This window comes from Ptychodera flava, chromosome 14 (genome assembly GCF_041260155.1).
Source record: "Ptychodera flava strain L36383 chromosome 14, AS_Pfla_20210202, whole genome shotgun sequence".
Lineage (NCBI taxonomy): Eukaryota > Metazoa > Hemichordata > Enteropneusta > Ptychoderidae > Ptychodera > Ptychodera flava.
In genome coordinates this window covers 35,774,450-35,786,739 of record NC_091941.1, presented here as the reverse complement: position 1 = coordinate 35,786,739, position 12,290 = coordinate 35,774,450, and the positions used below count along the sequence as shown (strand labels likewise).

Below are 12,290 nucleotides of genomic sequence, written 5' to 3'. Positions count from 1 at the left end.
ATTAATTTTGCCTATATACTATGACCGAAATGTCTAGCGCTTTGTTAAAGCAAAATTTGATGGATATTCATGGGTTCCTGAAACATGAAAAGTGTCGAAAATTTTCCTCTGTTAGTGCTTTGCGTGGATATTTTGCAGATCTGTCTGCATGATGCTGTTAACCTTATTCAAATGAAATAAACATCACGTTTATGCACGTGTTAGCTGCATTTCTTTTATACCCGCGGTCCGGGTTTAAGTTATTAAAGTTCATTCAGTTAAAATCAAATATTTGTCATTGTCCGTTGCCCTAAACTATATACTTGAGCGAGCATATGTCAAACAATTACTGTTTCTTTGTCCTGAGTATTGCCAATTTTACGTACCAATGAAAGTAGCCTAAATTATAGAATTCTTGTTTATCAGGCTTATTCATAATGTAAAGAGCAACAATATAATAGTTGTCAACAATCACAGACGTGATATGCTTATATTATCTTATATGTTTACATCCCACATTAATTTGCGATGTCAAACTTAAGTGGGACGAAACAAGCTATCAAACTGAATAAAAAGTTATAAAAACAAAAAGTTACCACATTTACTGGCCACGATTATACCTTTCGGCCCTGTGTATATCCAACACAAGGCAAAATAAAATTGGTTGAATACTCCGGCTATTTCTCAGTCTAAAACTGGGGCAAATTTTTAGAATCGATCAGCTTCATGCACATTTAACCGATTTTCTACAGAGGCATGCCCGACAAAATCACCGAATCTAGGATGCGTCCCATGTTGGGCATACATTGCCTCGGGCGATGGTAGAATGTTTCCAGTCTTCGCCGGCAGGGTTCGAAAGGGAAGGCCTGGGCGGCCGCTGACGTTATACAGTTCTTCCCCGAGAGCGGCGCCATGGAGTCGTCGCGCACAAGGCGGGTTTCCAACTTTGGGGCGTAAGTCGTTAAGCCCCAAGAAGGTAGCCTCGCACCACCATTGGCCTATCGGCCTGCGGTTCCTCTCGTACTGAGCAGAATTACTGTAGCAACGACGGTCTCATCAGTAGGGTAAAACTAACCTGTCTCACGACGGTTTAAACCCAGCTCACGTTCCCTGTTAGTGGTTGAACAATCCGACGCTTGGTGAACTCTGTTTCACCGGAGCGTCGCGCACCAGGCGGGTTTCCGACTTTGAGGCGTAAGTCGTAAGCCCCCAGAGGATAGCCTCGCACCATTGGCCTATTGGCCAAGCGCGTAGACCAAGTGTCTGCGACGGTCTCATCAGTAGGGTAAACTAACCTGTCTCACAACGGTCTAAACGCAGCTCGCGTTCCAACGCTTGGCGAATTCTGCTGCGCAATGATAGGAAAAGCCGACTGTCTAAACCCAGCTCGCGTTCCCTGTAAGTGGACGACAATCCGACGCTTGGCGAATTCTGCTTCGCCAACGGTCTAAACCAAGCTCGCGTTCCAACGCTTGGCAAATTCTGCTTCACAATGATAGGAAGAGCCGACATCGAAGGTTCAAAAAGCGACGTCGCTATGAACGCTTGGCCGCCACAAGCCCGTTATCCCTGTGGTAACTTTGAACACCTCTTGAATACGTCAACCTACAGTCTGCGAGCTTTTGCCCTTTTGTCCCACGCGGGGTTACCGTCCCTGCCGAGCTCGCCTTTTGCGGAACCGTTTGACAGCTGTACCGCCCTACACTGTCGACTGAGCACGTCGCGCCTCTCCCGCGAAAAGAGCGAAAAGAGCGGTTGACGCCAGAACCGGGACCCGAGGCCCCGCTTCTTGTCGCACCGTATAAGTGAAAAGTGATGTTCTAACTCTCGACCCGGCCAGCCAAACCGGATGCCGCAGCAGTGTCCCCGGACGGGACACGATCGCATTTTTCCCTTACCGTCCGTGTGCCGTACGTCACTGCAAGCCACGGGAACAGCCTTCACAGCATGCACGTACTGCAAGATTCCGTCGCGGGGGCAACGACGGCTTCCGGGCTAAGGTGTGCAGTACCGGCAATGCCGAAGCTAAAGCCGCCAAAGCACAGCAAAAGCGAGTACTTTCTCTCGCTTTCCCTCCTACCCTTTTCGAGCAAGGGTAGTCCCCCATATATAGTCTCGGCGTGAACCAGGTTGGACGGCGAAATTTTTACAGGTAAGGGACACCAAAATCGGCCCATCGGGCCGGTTACCCTTCCGCCGGCAAAGCCGAGACGGCACCTTCTCTATATATAATCTCGGCATAAACCAGGTTGGACGGCGAAATTTTTGCAAGGGTGTACTAACACGTACGGGACGCCAAAATTGGCCTACCGGGCCAGATAACCATTCCGCCGACAAAGCCGAGACAGCCCTCTTATATATACAATATAGTCTTGGCATGAATCACAATTAAAGGTGAAAATATTGGCAACCTGCGTCGGGCGCCGGCCGGGAGCCGACGTACCTCTCCCGCCGGGCCTCCGACTATCACCGTTCGCTCGGCATACTCCTGCCCTAAGGGTCCAAGAAGACAAGTTCTTGCTCTAGACTCTGCCTTTCTCTACTACGGGAGCCAACGTTCCCGGCTGGCGCCCTAAACGCCTCTACCGCCTAGCCTCCTGCAGTCTCTGTACCGTCTAGCTCTGCGTGGCAGGGCTGTGTGTTACCGGTGTTACACGGCCAAACGCCGGTTACACACAGCCCTGCCACGCAGAGCTACGTAAAGTCCAGCTGGCACAACTGCGTCTTATATATATATATATATATATATATATATATATATATATATATATATATATATATATATATATATATATATATATATATATAATCAATTTTCAGTAATGAAATTTTTTCTTTATAGTATAAAAGTGACTTCCAAGACTGAAAATAATTAGGCTCTATCAATAATCAATAACCCGGGCTCACAGTTGCCCACAAATGGCTATTTATTAAAGGTCCATCTATTTGTTGGCATCAGGCGATCCAAGCCGTTGATATTTTACGTTTATTCAAAATGAAGAGTGGAATTTTATATTAGGGTGAGGTGAAAAAAAATTAAAAGAGAAAATCCAACTAAGCATAGAGGTCAGCTGCTGATTCATAAATTTGGCTTGTTCCATGTGTGTAGTATGAAAAGAAAAAATATGCTTCTTTAATAAATCCTGCTCAATTCAAAACAATTTTGGAACGTGAACTAAACTTGGCATATCACTATTATGTAATTTCCCAGTGGTTCTCCTTTCAACCTTTGACTTACTGTGCAAATGTGATGACATTCACATTTTACAATGCATATTTTCTTACCTTCCTATGAGGGCTGTCATGGTTTTCTTTGCCATGACAGTTGTTGGCGCCATCCCACCGTAACTGATAGCTAAGTCTGATATGATGTTTGTACCATTCTCAAAGGCTACTCTCATACCAGCATTCACAATGGCAATATCATCTTCACGCCTTGGAGATTGTTTATACCCATAAAAATACTCATTCTGTTATTGAGAGAGAGAGAGAGAGAGAGAGAGAGAGAGAGAGAGAGATAAAATCAAATACTTGTAAATATTGACAATCTTATTAACAGAATTCAAAGCGTATTTATTTGGTTGTAACCGAATTCCATCGATCCAATTAGTGTATTGACTTGCAAATATTGACAAACCTATCAATACAACTGAAAGCTTAATTGTTACTGAACCTCACCGATTTAATTGCGTTGATCACAGTACTGCTTTCAAGACCCTATTTTTTGGGAGTTACAATAATTATACTTCCTTTTACCAAAATAACACCTGACAGCTACCTTGGCACGGTTGGCATGTTATATCTGTGTGTACTGACAGTGGCAATTTCAGTTTTCACTATATAAAACTTTAGATGAAAGACCTTTTGAAGTATTTTTCTTCAAAATTTATTACCTCTTTTGTATGTGGCATATGAATAGACAGCAGCAATTCCTCTTGATCAACTACAGTCTTCCTGTAGCCAATGAAAAAATTGTTATCCATCGTGACTTGTCTAGTTCCATCTGAAAAGTGCAAGACAGTTGTAATAACGAATATTTAAAATTAATTTCAGCCATAGCACAGATACAAAAGTACCTAATACACTTTGCATCATGGTGCTGTGTATATGACATATAAGAAAGCATGCTGAATTGCCATATATTTGGAATGCTGCACCTCTAAAGAAAACACTACATTCTTTTTGTTGCATCAGTTTTCCTGTGCAAATAGTGCTGACATTGTTGAAATAATTATGAAAGCCCGTAAGAGACATTCTGTAAAGCAAAATATTATATTATATTTTATCTCGTGCGTACGAAATGCTTTTCCGCACGAGATGTTTTTCTGTGCGCATGAGATGTTATTCCGTGCACACGAGATAATATTCCGTGCGCACGAGATGTTTTTCCGTGCTCACGAGATATTATTCCGTGCGCACGAGATAATATTCCGTGCGCACGAGATGTTATTCCGTGGGCACGAGATGTTTTTCGTGCGCTAAATGCTTTTCCGTACAAGATTTTTTCTGTGCGCTTCAAATGTTTTTCCGTGCGGGCGAGATGTTATTCCGTGCGCACGGAATACTTTTAGAGTAATATTTCAGCGCCATCATTAGGAGTCAGAATTACTGACCTGACAATTCCTTGGTGGCCACATAATTTACCTATTATGTATCTTATCTATTAATCGATATATTTCTTATATAGTGACAATTTTTCTTAATCATATCTATTTGGAAATGGCATTTAGATGGCATCAACGTCAATATGCAGATTTAAAATACGCCAGCTGTCCGAAATTGCCGGACCAGTTATTATTCTATAATTTTTGATCTTATAAGTTGTCATTCATGTTACTGTCATGATATTCCGTCGAATATTCTGTCGAAAATGTATAAGATTTCACGACTGATTTCGGACCAAGAGATCTGATGTAACAAAAAGGCAGATATGGATATTAAGATTGCATTGGTCATATTACCTCTACTTTCAACATTGCTTGGCCACGCAAGAATTTACTGAAAAATGCTACCTTTTCATATTTAAAAATGTGTGAATTAATATCCCGTCTTTATTCACTGCTTCATTTTTAGACAAGGTCGTAACAGTGATTACATGAGAGTAAATCATCAACATTGAACGGAAATAATTTATTGTATATGACGTGTGAGTTTCAAAAAGTTACTTATGTTTTCAGTGTGATAGTAATTATTCAAGTTAGGCTTGTGGTCCATAGTGTTTTCTAGGTGTACTGGCTTTGTCCTGTGTAGGAAATTTAGGCTGTCTGTTAGTTTATAGATCTCTCTCAGTTGGATACTGAATAACTAAGTTGATACACCAGTATTTCACAATTATTTACCTCGACTTATGCTCATACATACTCGATACATAATAGGTAACTGACGTGGCCACCAAGGAATTGTTGGGTCAGTAATTCCGACTCCTTATGTTTGCGCTGAAATATTAGTTTAAAGTATTCCGTGCGCACGGAAAAATACCTCGTGCACACGGAAAAAAACATCTCGTGCGCACGGAAAAAATCTTGTGCGCACAAGAAAGTTTCTCGTGCGCAGGGAATAACATCTCGTGCGCAGGGAATAATATCTCGTGCGCACAGAAAAAAAAAACATCTCGTGCGCATGAGATGTTATTCCTCGCGCACGAGAAATATTAGATTTTTTGCTTCTCAGAATATCACTTACGGGCTTTCATAAATAATGGAGGATCACTTTCCAGATTAAGTTTGAAAATACTGCTGCGAAAACCATCATTGCTTTAGAATACAGTATACACCGGGACCCAACTTCAATGTTTCAGTTTATTTCCTTGACACTTTGGCAGGAGAAATTTCAAACACGTGTATGTATGTACAGTGAACTTGCCACCTTAAGATACTTTCCACGTGATCAGAGGTAAATCATGAATTAATGAAAACAAAAATGAGCATTGTAAAGAAACAGCAGACATTCTGATAACTTACTTCTGGAAATTAGTGTGACTTTACAACCAGCTGCTAGAAAAAGCGGATTGAGATCAGATATGGGACTGGCTGTCATGATATTGCCACCAACAGACTACAAATCAAATACAACATATAAGAGAGTATTATAATAAACACAGTGTGTAAATGTGCATTTTGAAAGTGATAAACATATTATTTGATTGAATCTTGATATTCGATTTGGAGGTCTACGTTTACTAGGCAGAAATTAATATATGTTGAGAAGGGCTTGATAAAAGGAATCTTTCCCATAAATTCCTGTATTTTCCTTTGAAAACACGCTAACACTCATCAGTTGGATAAGCTTTTTATGAATACCACAAAGTTAAAATTGCAGATTCTTACTGAAACATTTCGAATTTGATGACCAGCGAACCATCTCAACATTCAATCACAGCAGAAAACATTCGACCTTTGTATTCTGTAATAGATCATATACATTTCAAAGGTTATGTGAAAATATGTATTACCTGCCCAAAGGCTTAGGCTACCTTGTGTTGAGGCCAAATAACAAATGAAGTGTTGTTTTATTTATCTTGTTAATTATGCTTCTATTAACAGTATGTTCATTAAAACCTTCTGAACCAATATTTGCATGAGTATATACAACACATATGATGTGATGTACCATTAATTCTAAAGTTAAAAGTTGTTGGTAAATTCTGATTCCTAAACTGCTCACCTCTGTTTCACAAAACCTGTGTTTTGAAAGCTGTACAAGTAGAGCAGTCGCTAACGCAATTATTTCCACTAGAAAATTACAACTCGTGGATTGGATCTAGAGGTAGGGGTAGGTAATGCTGAGTGGGTCAATTTCCAGGGATTAAGTATCCTAGGGCCAAGCAATCCTAGTTTTTCACTTTCTCTTGTACACATAAAATTTCATACAGGTTTTCGATCATCAGATGTCGACATAAGAAAACACATTCCTGAGAAATTTCATTTTCAAATTACTTGATCACATGAAGCTCTTCTATCTTTCATTAGAAGTGCAGGCATGGAAATTAAACTACTTTTGTCAGCAGATTGGAAACACGCTTGCACGATCTGCATTTTACTTCAAAGAAGCCTATCTACCAGATGAAAATGAGTACTTTTACACATAAATCTGATTGATTTGAAGCTTAGATACACTACACGCCATATTCACTAATCAGGCAACCCCACATTTTGGACTGTTTTGAGTGTACAGCACTATAGTTTCAATATGCACCTGTATTAGATGTTTAGATGTTTTCATTGACATGGATGCTATGGCATTTTGAAAATAACTGATCTCTAGTATCGACTACCTGTGTACTAATCGAAACTGGCATATTTACAAAAAGTACTTACAAAAGAGCTTGCAAGGTCAAGAAATCGTTTTGAGTTACACCTTCAAAAAAATCACTCTGTTTTCGTTACCTTCTAAACTAAAGCTGACATCAACACACACTATGGTGAAAGGTTTTGATATCTGACAGTTGTTTTACATATATGCATTTTGGTATGTATTAGGGTAGGAACTATGTACCAAGTACTGGTATGTCCTTATTAATAGCATATATGTTCATGTTTTCGAAAAGTTATGTTGTCCTTTCAACCTTCAGGATGGTGAGTATGCTGTTGCTCTTACTACACTTGCAGAAACTGGGAAATTTCCATGGTTAGTGCCTGAAGAAGGGGATTAAAACTCTAAGGTTTTAATAAGGAATACCGGAGTGAAGTGTTATGTATACTTTAAGTAGCATCAAATTGTACGGGGAGTATAATTTGTGATATGTAATTGATGCGTAAAATGTACAAAGATCCTACCAATTCTTTGTATGTTCAAGTGCATTTTGTATGTACATTTGTATGTACATGAAATGTACTCTCTTTAATGTCTGTACGTATACATGGACAGGGGTTTCATTAAGAGCCGGCAGCCGGCGAAATTGACCGGTTACTCTCACGATTTCGCCGGCTACTTTTTTGGAAAATTGGACTCTTTCATAGCTAAAATATTTTTTACCTTCTGAAATGATACGGACAAGTTTCACAAGCTGTGTAATCAAACTTTTCAACGGCTTTTATGTGAAACAAAATTTAGAAGACGAGCGACTACTACGATCACCTTGTACTACGATGCAGCACGGTCTTGCGTATACTGCCTCAATAAAAATCGGAATTGCAATTGACGATTCTATTGGCTACCTGAATTGCTGATTCCTATTTGGTGACCTTTATATACGCTAATGAAAACGTGCATACTACACCTGTCGGCCGTCGTTAGCTCAACTAAAAATGGTCGATGAACAAATGAAGACGGAAGCGATCGCAAGGTCAAGCTTCGCTGTACGATCCTCGGTTTTGAAGTGGACCAAGGCAAGAAAAGAGAAGGATAATTACGTGGATTTAAACTGTTTTCGAAGGCAATGACCTGATTTTTTTCTCACGAAAAACTTTCCGATTACAGTTGGAATTTTAGTAAGCCGATGTGCGTTGCACTGCGGTAGGCGTAATTATGAAGGAGTTTAACCAGCTGGACGTATGATATGTACTGCTCTTCGGTCTATCGACGCCAATAAGAACGTCGCCCAGAGTGGTTACGATACGATCAGACCTCTAAATTCACTTCAAAAGCGATCGTCAGGTTAAATCCAAATGTGCGCTTCTGAACGTACAAATTTTCATATCCTATATCAAGGTTCTTACTTTGCATACCCATATAGTCAAATAACCTTGAGGATCTTTGATTCTATTTGCGAAATATGGTAATGATTGTCATTTTTTATCATTATTCGTTATATAAATTATCTTTTTTACCTCTCCAGTGGTATCAAAGTTCTTCATCTACAGATTTCCATACCAAACATCAGGGTTCTTAATTTTAAGCATAACATTATGAGTGTTTCATCCAGGATGGCATCAACAAGGGTGATTTTCCCCATTTTCCAGAAAATTTCGGTGGCATTTCACCAGTTCATGTGTTCTACTTGTACCTCTAAGGTGTGACTGGCACCATTTCATTGAGGGGGGGGGGGGGGGAGTGGTCGTTGACAAATTAATTTTGGGTGCCAACATTTCAACAGAGGGGGAATCCCCTATCTCCCTGTCTAGATGTAACACTGAATAATATCATCTACATATCACATTTATATCATTAATAATAGTGAATCATTATAGTTTACCTCCAAAAAGCATAGAGGCTCTAGAGACTTGTTTTCTTTGTTCAAATTATCGTCAACATTACCACATTTTATCATTTTTAATTATGAATTATCATATTTAGGCCTAATCTCCTAGGAAAATGGCTTTTATGATATGAACACAAATTGCCCTGGAACACTGCTGACAATTCTCCTGAAAATACTAGAAATTCAAGTGACTGTAAGCTGTAAAAAGTAAATTTTAGCTCATTTTTCAGGGTTTCCGGCCTTCGGCAGGAGGGGGAACACCCCTCCCGGACCCTCCCCCGACGACGACCGCTTTGTGGTCATGGCAGCTTCAAGCCGCCTACTTTTCCATTCCAGCCCCCGACTTCAAAACTTAATGAAACCCCTGCATGGAGTATACATTCAGCCTTCAATTTATTGACTAATTCATGAAGCAGCAACTCCTGGATAAATTATACTCACACCCTACTCACATTTTACACAAATCCTACCCACACTTTGATTAGTGAGTATGCTTTATGTACTCTCTAAATATACTTTATGTGGGGTTTGTTTTGGTGACGGTAGTTTAAAAGGACGATGCCCGTTGGGACCAAAAACGTAAAATTTACTGGACAGAAACGAATTTTTTAACGTTTTGGTGTTGATAAGGACAGAAAATTAATCTTACAACAGTCTTCCGGTATGGTAAGTAGTTGAATTATTTTGAAAGCTTAAGCTCTCAGACCTCCAAAGCACTTGTCGGCAGTTTTGAAGTTTTTTTAACTAGAAAAGCAAAAGATACACTCTTATACAATGGTGTGACACGTCCCAGTAGAGGCTACTTGTATGAAATTCTGAGCATCATTTAACAAGATTGCATGTATCTTGACAATCAAATCAAATCAATACATTAATAAGCAAACATACTGTATTTGGCCAGTTGATCTTTTGTCAACTGGTTTAAATATAATACCTGTCCTCTTAAGATAGAATGCACGTCATGGACAGATGTGCAGACTATTTAATTTTTACAATTCTTATCTGGTCTATCACAAGTGGGAGTTAATTATGAATAGGAAACTATAGGACCATGGGCGCACAAAAGGGAGATTACAAATGACGCGACTATTTGCGTACGCTCGGTGGGAGTTTTTGCATTCTGATGTATACGATGGTTTATCAGAGGGTGAACACTATCTGTTGCATACTAGTGGGACTTGGATCATTCAACTATCACCTTTCTAAATATCAAAATCGAGGTCTCTGCTGAACAAGACCACATTCCGTAGCTTGGAGAACCATAAATCCCCTCCATCGTCGCATCTGCCTAACAGTTAGTGTGAACACTGAATGGAAATACATTTTTGTAGTACTACAGGATGATAGCAGTATAATATCCAGTTTAGTTGCTAAATCGAATGACTGAATCATAGACAACATTTTCTTCTTCTTTTTGGCAACAAAGACAGTGCTGGCAGCGTCCTACAGCCTGCCCTAACTGCCTGCCGTGAGTTGGCAGACTTTGCCAGGGTAACCAGGACTGAGTCCTTGTCGCTTTTCTTGTCTTTTGAGAACAGTTACTGTGGGCCAGGTCGTTCACCCCATGATCTACGCACCAGCCTATCACCTAGACTGACAGTCTACTTAAATTCATTCCGTCAATTTGTTCTGTTTTGATATTTATATGCCTACAGACTTGGAGCAAGTCTAAAGGTTGCCGTCGATGGCAAAGAATCTTGGCCACGGGGTGACATGATTGAAGTAACACCACAGATGTTACAGCCATGGTGACATGTACGTAGCGAGGTGAACTTTGAATGCATGCGATACAGGAGAGGACAAAAAGTAGAACTGAGAGATGTGTCATTAATGGATAGTGAAATTATAATTATTTGAGAGGTGATTGTAAATTCGAACTTCGATAGTTAGTTATCACGTCGCTGTGAGGCAAGAAGCCGTGAGTAATGCGAACCCCTCTGTCAAGAATAGTTTTATACTCAAGTTTTCTGTTTGTGCTGTTTGGCTTTGCTTATCTTGTTACAAAATAGTTACTCAATCGTCTAGCTTTCGACACTGTGATAAGGGAAAAATCACATGCCTATTACACTCCACTTATATTTGTCGTGAATCAACTGGCTGTTGAGAGGAGTTTAAGATGTGCCGATTGCCAGTGTTATGATGGATACACGAACAGACTCAATACCGTTCACTTTTGGTGAAACAAAACGCAGCTTGGCTCTGAAATAGATATATAACTGTAGGATTTTCTCTGGCAGTACCAGACGCGATCGATGATACGATCACTGCCTGATTTTCTTTGATCCGTCGAAGTCGGTATGCATGGGTTACGGGTATATAGCTTACGCGTACCTTTGCTTAAAGGTGTACCTAATTTTCATCATTTGTTATGACTGAAAAAACTTGGTTGGAATCTTTCAGGCTGATATCTGTTTTTCATCATTTGTTATGACTGAAAAAACTTGGTTGGAATCTTTCAGGCTGATATCTGTATCCGCCATGTTTGCTTCGAAAAGCTGTTTCAAACATCGCTTTGACTGTATGACAAATTTGAGAAATCAATATGGCCACGTTGGTGACATATTCAAATAGGTATCAAATGGTCGTACAGGAAACACATTTTGAAACATGCGTTCTCCAACAAAAAAGTAACATTTTTTCAGTTTAATTTTGAACTCAAGTTTGATCGCTGTACATTCATAGACATCATATGCAAGATTCAATGACAACCTGAAACACGACAAAAGTATGGGATTCTGGGACCACACATATTCCGTCCGATCAGTAGCATGATGTTTTTACACTTCCATAGATTTACGATAATCTAGCATTTATAGGGGAAGTTCTTGTTTAAAGCACCGCTAGCTGTAACTCTTGAAATCTTTTACTACTTCACAAAACCATTCTTTAGTGAAAAATTAGACCAATTCAAATTTTGACCGTTGAATTGATTTTCCAGCATTTTTTGAAAAATGCTAATATTACAAAGAAAACAAAGTATATGATGTCCCAGTTGAAAACTATGCATTATATTGGACTATTCTGTTCTTTCCGTGAAGATTCCAATGTATATTTGCACGATGTACACTGTTTTTGCTATATTTGCATGAGGCCGCCATTGTACGTTCGGGCACACCTTTTTCATGTTTATTATTTATCTTGTTCAAAATTGCACATGCAGTTCCACTAGGAA

At 39.7% G+C, this 12,290-nt stretch overlaps 1 pseudogene; it reads right to left on the bottom strand.

Moving 5' to 3' along the window:
- LOC139150339 (xanthine dehydrogenase/oxidase-like) overlaps positions 1-12,290 on the bottom strand; it is a 110,754-nt pseudogene that overhangs the window by 53,695 nt on the left and 44,769 nt on the right.